Source organism: Ranitomeya imitator, chromosome 10 (assembly GCF_032444005.1).
Source record: "Ranitomeya imitator isolate aRanImi1 chromosome 10, aRanImi1.pri, whole genome shotgun sequence".
NCBI classification, from domain to species: Eukaryota; Metazoa; Chordata; class Amphibia; order Anura; family Dendrobatidae; genus Ranitomeya; species Ranitomeya imitator.
Genome location: NC_091291.1, coordinates 78,020,617 through 78,030,516, shown reverse-complemented (window position 1 = coordinate 78,030,516; position 9,900 = coordinate 78,020,617). Strand labels below are relative to the sequence as shown.

Below are 9,900 nucleotides of genomic sequence, written 5' to 3'. Positions count from 1 at the left end.
ACTTTTCATCCTGGGTGGCAATCACAAAGCAGTGGCCCTCGAGTTGTGGTGGTCCTCCTTTTCCCTGCTTATCTCTGGCCACTGCATTAAAGTAGCAGAGATGACAGGCTTTAAAAACAGGCTGGTACATAGATATGGGAACAGAACGGAGCTTGCTGCATAGATATGGGAGCAGAACCCTCTTACTCCAGAAATGGGAGCAGAATCGAGCGTACTTCAGAGATATGGGCGCAGAACCGAGCTTACTACAGAGATATGGGAGCAGAATTGAGCTTACTAGAGATATGGGAGCAGAACCAAGCTTACTGCAGAGATATGGGAGCAGAATCAAGCTTATAACAGAGATAAGGGAGCAGAACAGAGCTTACTCTGGAGATATGGGAGCAGAACGGAGCTTACTACAGAGATATGGGTGCAGAACCGAGCTTACTACAGAGATATGGGAGTAGAACCGAGCTTACTACAGAGATATGGGAGCAGAACAGAGCTTACTGCAGAGATATGGGAGCAGAATCGAACTTACAACAGAGATAAGGGAGCAGAACAGAGCTTACTCTGGAGATATGGGAGCAGAACGGAGCTTACTACAGAGATATGGGTGCAGAACCGAGCTTACTACAGAGATATGGGAGGAGAACCGAGCTTACTACAGAGATATGGGAGCAGACCTTACTATAAAGATATGGGAGCAGAACAAAGCTTGCTACAGATATATGGGAGCAGAACGGAGCTTACTACAGAGATATGGGTGCAGAACCGAGCTTACTGCAGAGATATGGGTGCAGAACCGAGCTAACTACAGAGATATGGGAGCAGACTTTACTATAAAGATATGGGAGCAGAACCGAGCTTACTACAGAGATATGGGAGCAGAACCGAGCTTACTACAGAGATATGGGAACAGACCTTACTATAAAGATATGGGAGCAGAACCGAGCTTACTACAGAGATATGGGAGCAGAAGCGAGCTTACTGCAGAGATATGGGAGCAGAAACGAGCTTACTACAGAGATAAGGGAGCAGAACCGAGCTTACTACAGAGATATGGGAACAGACCTTACTATAAAGATATGGGAGCAGAACCGAGCTTACTACAGAGATATGGGAGCAGAAGCGAGCTTACTGCAGAGATATGGGAGCAGAAACGAGCTTACTACAGAGATAAGGGAGCAGGACTGAAATTACTACAGAGATAAGGGAGCAGAACCGAGCTTACTACAGAGATAAGGGAGCAGAACTGAGCTTAATAAGTCTACTACATGGAACCAAGCCTGCTACATAGAAACTGGAGCAGAACTGAGATTACGGCCTACATACAGTACCATAATCTAGATTACTACATTGATACAGTACCAGAATCAAAGCAGAGTAACCCTAGAGCAATCCAAATAAAGGTTAAATAACCAGATATATATATATTAAGCGAATCATGTCCAATGAATGATAGAGGTATATACATCAGCAGGTACAAAGTTTATAATAGTCAATGTAACACTACAAAAAAGCCTTTACCCCGACATTGATTTATTTGTACGTCTGGTTTCTGAGGAATTCCGCCGTATCCCTACTGGGATACAAGATGATAACCTGACGAGACAACAGAGGAAGGCCCTTAAAGAGTTAAGATCACTTGACAATATTGTCATCCAACCCTCTGATAAAGGGGGAAATATTGTACTGTGGCCTTCCCTAATGTATGAAAAGGAAGCATATAGGCAGTTGAATGATCCAAACTGCTACAAACGCCTGACTTTCAATCCCACTACTGTCTACCACAATCAACTGAGGGATCTGGTGGAACAAGCATTTTATAATGGCACCATATCCAAAGAAATCGTGGATGGATTGGTCCCGGAGACACCACGTACACCTTGTCTGTACTTACTTCCTAAAGTGCATAAATCCACCACCAACCCCCCGTATGTATTTATTGGTCTAATTTTGGGTAAAGTACCAGAATCAAGCTCACTGCTTAGATATGGTGCCATAACGGAGCATAGTTGCAAACATACAATAACACGGCTACACAGTGCCTACTATCACCACTACACAGCGAATAAATAATATTATATCACCATTACCTCTACATGAAACTACATTCTATACAAAGACCAATGATACCACCATACACCTTTTACTATAATGACTGAATTACATTAAGCTGCTACTAAATTTAAAAAAAAATGCTACCTAAAAGAGCAATATTACAACCTTACAGTAACCGCATATTGGTAGATACCAGTTCCGCAGAACAAGTGATTACAGTACAGTTATATATAGTAACTTACAAATGACGTTCTTTCTGATTTGGGTCGTTCACTTTTCTATCTGGCCCAGACCGACATGGCAACTTCTCCAGCCAGGACTCATCTGCACAGATTGCAACAAAGGTACACTTGACTTCTCACATTTCCAGCGCCATCTCCATCTATTCCCAACCTACAAAAACTCCCTATTCTGTGTGCACCACCTGCAGTGTGGACCACTGGCCCCAATATTTAATCAATTGGGTCATTACTAGGATGACTCCAACCCCCAAAAAATTAAAGTATCCGACAGAAAGTATTAATGTCCCTACTGTGAAAAGACCTGTATGGTCCTTTGAAGGATATAATATCCCAAGTGCCCCCTTACAGGAACAAATACCCTTGAGTGCTCGCTTAGGCTGGATTCACACTTGCGTTTCGTTGCGCTGCGGATGGCAGCGTACTTCTTCCTTGCTTCCTCCGTGAAGCTCCGCCCAGGCTCCGCCTACTGCCGGCTGCGTCCAGCGTTTCCCTGCATACCTATCTTTAATATTGGGTATGCAGGGTCATGAGGTGTGCGGCAACCGCAGTGGGAGGAGCCTGGGCAGAGCTTCACGGAGGAAGTACGCTGCCATCCGCAGCGCACAGAAACGCAAGTCTGAAACCAGCCTTAAAGTAGGTGTCCCACCACACCCCCAAAAAAGGAACACTTTTCTTTTGTATTTTAGGCTAGGTCCACATTGTGCTAGGGCAATCCGTTTAACGGATCCGTTAAACAGATGCACTAACGATGAGCCCCAAATTGTCTGTATTCTTGGGATCGCGTTAACGCATGGTTGCATTGCGTCGGCCTGCGTTAGCAATAGAGTTCTAGAGTTAGCCGTAATGGACCCGAAAACGCTGTAATCCGCATTTGAAGGTGCATCACAAAATAACGGACCATCACTAACGCATGCTGATTTTTACATGCGTTAGGATCCGTTACGCTAATGGAAGTCTATGGGTGCGTTAACGGATCCGTTACATTGCGTTACTGCCGCTTAGAAATGGATCCGTTAAACGGATTGCCCTAACGCAATATGGACCAAGCCTTAGGCAATGTATATATACAGTATATACATTTTCATATTTTACATTTTAAAAATTACAAAAAGGAAAATCGGCTGATGCAAAAGTTTGGGCATCAAGCATAGTACCTAGCAGCACCCCCTTTTTGCAAGTATCACAGATAGTAGATGCTTTTTGTAGCCAGCCAAGAGTCTTTCAATTCTTGTTTGAGGTAGTTTGCTCCATTCTTCCCTGGAGAATTCTTCCAGTTCTGGAGATTCCTGGGTCGTCTTGCATGCACTTCTATTTTGAGGTCTAGCCACAGATTTTCAATGATGTTCAGATCAGGGAACTGTGAGGGCCATTATACAACCTTTAACTTGCGCCACTTCAAGTCTTCTATTGTGGATTTTGGCGTGGGTTTAGGATCATTATCCATTTGAAGAAGCCATCCTCTTTTAAACTTCAGCTTTTTTAAAGATGGTATTATGTTTACATCAAGTATTTGTGAAAATTTCATTGAATCCATTCTTCCCTCTACCCATGAAATGTTCCCTGCGCCATTGGCTGCAACACAACCCCAAAAGCATGATTGATCCACTCCCAATGCTTAATGTAATGGTTGGCGAGGTGTTCTTTTCCTCTCCACAAATACAGTACCTAGTGAGTTCTATTTTAACCTCATCGGTTCACAGGACTTTTTTCCAAAATGTATAATTCTTGTTTAAACGTTCTTTTGCATACTTCTGCTGCTGAATTTTATGGTGAGGACGCAGGAGAGGTTACCTTCTGATGACTCTTCCATTTTGCCATATTTGTGCAGTTCTATCTGAACAGTAGAACAATGTATCACAACTCCAGAGTCTGAAAAATCTTTCTGTAGGTCTTTAGCAGTCAAGCGGGGGTTGTGATTTACTTCTCTAGCAATCCTACGAGCAGCTCTAACTGAAATGTTGCTTGGTCTTCTAGACTTTCATCTTTAATTTGGGCCTTTTAGAGATCATTTCATCAACTTGCTTAACCGATCACAATAACAGTCATTTTGACCAGTTGTTGGTGATTCATTATTGGAAACCTGATTTATGTGACCGAGCGAAGACCGTACAGACACGGCTCCGCTCTGTACACGTCGTAAACATGCGGCTCCACTCTGTACACACATGGCTCTGCTCCATATACCTTGTACACACACAGCTCCACTTCGTACACACACACACGGCCCTGCTCTGTACACGTCATAAACATGCGGCTCCACTCTGTACACAAATGGCTCTGCTCCATATACCTTGTACACACACAGCTCCACTTCGTACACACACACACGGCCCTGCTCTGTACACGTCATAAACATGCGGCTCCACTCTGTACACACATGGCTCTGCTCCATATACCTTGAACACACACGGCTCCGCTCTGTACACGTCGTAAACATGCGGCTCCACTATGTACACACATGGCTCTGCTCCATATACCTTGTACACACACAGCTCCACTTCGTACACACACACACGGCTCTGCTCTGTACACGTCGTGAACATGCGGCTCCACTCTGTACACACATGGCTCTGCTCCATTTCCATATACCTTGAACACATGCGGCTCTGCCCCATACACCTCGTACACATGCAGCTCAACTCCGTACACCTCATATACACGCGGCGCCACTCCGTACACCTTGTACACATACGGTTCCACTCTGTACACACAGGGCTTCTCTCCATACACCTCATACACACACGGCTCTGCTCCGTACACCTCTTACACGCACGGCTCTGCTCCGTATACCTCGTACACACACAGCTCTGCTACATCCACACTGTAAACCCCTCCTGACCTCACGCATAAACTTCCCCTCATCCAGCACCATGACAACCAGCACAGCAGAGTGCTGCATACACTGAGGCCCCTGATCATGTGACCCCTGACTCCTCCCCTCCAGTGACCTCATCACAGGTCCTGTGTGCACAGAACAGCCGTATATGTGGAGTGCAGCTCTGCAGGTGGAGGGATGTGGAGATTCCCCATTACTGGCGCATTAATACTAGTAATATATTGCACCGGGGATATAGCAGCCAATTCCCACAAGAAGAATCCTGGAAAGATAAAAAAAACGCATCAAAAACGCGCAAAAAAATGTGAAAAAAACGCATGTGGATTTCTGGCAGAAATGTCAGGTTTTTGTCAGTAAAATTTCTGCCAGAAATCCTGACGTGTGCACATAGCCTTAGAAATGATTCTTTCTCCGCATTTTCTCTAGGACTTAATACATTCCTGATTCCGGAGAGTAATAGAAATACGGCAGAAAACAGAGGAAGAAAGTTCAGAGAAGAAGCTTCATAGAAAGACCCTGAAGTTACAGACGGCGTTTAACCCTTTGGGAGAAAGTGATTCCAGGGAGTAAATCCAGAACTCGTCTCTGTTTCCTGCGTTGTGATTGTGAATCCGCTGCGGTCGCCTCTTCTAACACCGACCATCGAAGATCAGAACTTTTATGTAGCAGGTAAGAAAGCACAGCCCATAGTCATACATGTAGTATGATGCACAGCCCATAGTCATACATGTAGTATGATGCACAGCCCATAGTCATAAATGGAGTATGATGCACAGCCCATAGTCATACATGTAGTATGATGCACAGCCCATAGTCATACATGTAGTATGATGCACAGCCCATAGTCATACATGTAGTATGATGCACAGCCCATAATCGTACATGTAGTATGATGCACAGCCCATAGTCATACATGTAGTATGATGCACATCCCATAGTCATACATGTAGTATGATGCACAGCCCATAGTCATACATGTAGTATGATGCACAGCCCATAGTCATACATGTAGTATGATGCACAGCCCATAGTCATACATGTAGTATGATGCACAGCCCATAGTCATACATGTAGTATGATGCACAGCCCATAGTCATACATGTAGTATGATGCACAGCCCATAGTCATAAATGGAGTATGATGCACAGCCCATAGTCATACATGTAGTATGATGCACATCCCATAGTCATACATGTAGTATGATGCACATCCCATAGTCATAAATGGAGTATGATGCACAGCCCATAGTCATACATGTAGTATGATGCACAGCCCATAGTCATACATGTAGTATGATGCACAGCCCATAGTCATACATGTAGTATGATGCACAGCCCATAGTCATACATGTAGTATGATGCACAGCCCATAGTCATACATGTAGTATGATGCACAGCCCATAGTCATACATGTAGTATGATGCACAGCCCATAGTCATACATGTAGTATGATGCACAGCCCATATTCATACATGTAGTATGATGCACAGCCCATAGTCATACATGTAGTATGATGCACAGCCCATAGTCATACATTATTATTATTATTATTATTTATTGTTATAGCGCCATTTATTCCATGGCGCTTTACATGTGAGGAGGGGTATACATAATAAAAACAAGTACAATATTCTTAAAGTCATAACTGGTACAGGAGGAATGAGGACCCTGCCCGCGAAGGCTCACAATCTACAAGGGATGGGTGAGAATACAGTAGGTGAGGGTAGAGCTGGTCATGCAGCGGTTTGGTCGATCGGTGGTAACTGCAGGTTGTAGGCTTCTCTGAAGAGGTGGGTCTTCAGGTTCTTTTGTATGATGCACAGCCCATAGTCATACATGTAGTATGATGCACAGCCCATAGTCATACATGTAGTATGATGCACAGCCCATAGTCATACATGTAGTATGATGCACAGCCCATAGTCATACATGTAGTAATATGGCCACGGACACTGTGCACTCAGTGGTTTTAAAAAAAATCATTGTATTCACCCTCCCTCCCCTTTCGCCGCACGGCTTCTTCTTCTGGAGCTGGCAGCGGACTTCAGCATGCACCCCTAGTCACATGCAAGCCGATGTCAGCTGCTGGCCACTGATTGGCCGGCAGTGTGTATTGCAGCGCACTGATCTGATGGGTCTTTGCACTGCAATGCACTTCAGGTGAATGTTAGTCCAAAAACGCACATCCAGCTGAAGTAGGGGCTGATGTCGAAACGATCGTTAAGCGCCTGAGTATAATTCTCCCACAGTGCCGCCATCCACCACATACAGTATAATGTTCTCACAGTATAGCCATCACCCCCACTTACAGTATAACCCCATAGTACTGCCACCCTCCCCACAGTATAATGTTCTTACAGTACCTCCATTTTCCCACACAGTATAATGTTCCCACAGTACTGCTGTCCCCCCTCACACAGTATAATGTTCCCACAGTACAGCCATCCAGTCTGTGTATCACATGTGAGACCCTGAACATCAGCAGAATAATGTCCAATTTGGTTGCCCTGAGTGAAGTCTATGCCAAGTGAACCCGAGGGACATAATTCCACAAGCAACTCTGGGTTCTGGCATCCTCATGACACGCCTGCGCATTGGGCATGTGTGCGTTTCAGCGTGGGGCGCTGGCACTTTCGGTTTCCGGCATTGGTATTGCACGCTCCTGCATAACCAGGACGGAAGTGTTCCACTGTTGAACACACAATGCTAAACAGCATTCCTACTGGCAGGTGGGAACGAGGCTAAAGTTGGTTTCTTATTCGTTCAGTTTCTTATTCAGAGCTGAAGTTGGTTTCTTATTCGGCAATTTTATCTTTTCTGTTGTTTATAGGTTTAACAACAAAAAAAGCATCAAAATAAAAAAAACACAATGCAGCGAGGTGCCCTGATGTGAATACGCTTAAACAGCTACAAAAACAATAAAACGGGCACAAAAATGGGCATCAAAGTGGGCACCAAAGAGCGTTGAAGAAAGGGTTAAATGCCTTTGGGCCATTGATATCACAGTGCAGACATATAGAACAGGGAGCCCACATCAAAACCAGGTTTCTTCAGCCTGGCCCAAATGGGTTCTGGGCATCAGAACTGGCATCAAAGTGGACAAACAGCCCATTTTCACAGATTTGAATAAGTAACTGATGTTTTTAAGGGGTTAAATGACTTTGGGCCACTGATCTGACTCTTAAAATACACAGATAGTGATGCCCTGCATCAAACTCAAGTCACTCCAGCTTGGCCCAAATGGGTTCTGGGCATCAGAACTAGCCTCAAAGTGGGCAGACAGTCAATTTTGGCCATTTGAATAAGTAACTGGTGTTTATAAGGGTTAAATGACTTAGGACACTGATCTGACACTTAAAATACACAGATAGTGATGCCCTGTATCAAACTCAGGTCACTCCAGCCTGGCCCAAATGGGTTCTGGGCATCAGAACTGGCATCAAAGTGGACAAACAGCCAATTTTCACAGATTTGAATAAGTAACTGATGTTTTTAAGGGGTTAAATGACTTTGTGCCACTGATCTGACTCTTAAAATACACAGATAGTGATGCCCTGCATCAAACTCAGGTCATTCCAGCCTGGCCCAAATGGGTTTTGGGCATCAGAACTAGCCTCAAAGTGGGCAGACAGACAATTTTGGCCATTTGAATAAGTAACTGGTGTTTATAAGGGTTAAATGACTTAGGCCACTGATACGATACTTAAAATACACAGATAGTGATGCCCTGTATCAAACTGAGGTCACTCCAGCCTGGCCCAAATGGGTTCTGTGCATCAGAACTGGCATCAAAGTGGGTAAACAGACGATTGATTTTCACAGATTTGAATAAGTAACTGGTGTTTATAAGTAAGTTTATAATTACTTTGGGCCACCGATCTGACACTTAACCCCTTTACCCCCAAGGGTGGTTTGCACGTTATGGACCGGTCCAATTTTTACAATTCTGACCACTGTCCCTTTATGAGGTTATAACTCTGGATTGCTTCAACGGATCCCGGTGAGACATAGTTTTCTCGTGACATATTGTACTTCATGATAGTGGTAAAATTTCTGTGATATTACCTGCGTTTATTTGTGAAAAAAACGGAAATTTGGTGAAAATTTAGAAAATTTCGCAATTTTCCAACTTTGAATTTTTATGCAATTAAGGCTTCTTTCACACTAGCGTCGGAATCTCCCCGTCGCAATGCGTCGGGGAGAGATTCCGACGCTAGCGTTTGCTGCATTGCACAATGGGTGCAGCGGATGCATTTTTCCGGCGCATCCGCTGCCCCATTGTAAGGTGCGGGGAGGTGGGGGCGGAGTTCCGGCCGCGCATGCGCGGTCGGAAAAAGCGGTCCGTCAGGAGAAAAAAACGTTACATGTAGCGTTTTTTTCTCCCGACGGTCCGCCAAAGCACGACGCATGCGTCGCAAGACGGATGCGAAGTGTGGCAATCCGTCGCAAATGCGTCGTCAATAGAGGTCTATGGGGAAAAACGCATCCTGCAAGCACTTTTGCTGGATGCGTTTTTTCTGCAAAACGACGCATTGTGACGGATTTAAAAAAACGCTAGTGTGAAAGTACCCTAAATCACAGAGATATGTCACACAAAATACTTAATAAGTAACATTTCCCACATGTCTACTTTACATCAGCACAATTTTGGAACCAAATTTTTTTTGTTAGGGAGTTATAAGGGTTAAAAGTTGACCAGCAATTTCTCATTTTTACAACACCATTTTTTTTAGGGACCACATCTCATTTGAAGTCATTTTGAGGGGTCTATATGATA

At 44.3% G+C, this 9,900-nt stretch overlaps 1 pseudogene; it reads left to right on the top strand.

Moving 5' to 3' along the window:
* Nucleotides 1-5,250: 5,250 nt before the first annotated feature.
* The window catches only part of LOC138652206 (zinc finger protein 84-like), a 77,934-nt pseudogene continuing 73,284 nt past the window's right edge, over nt 5,251-9,900 (top strand).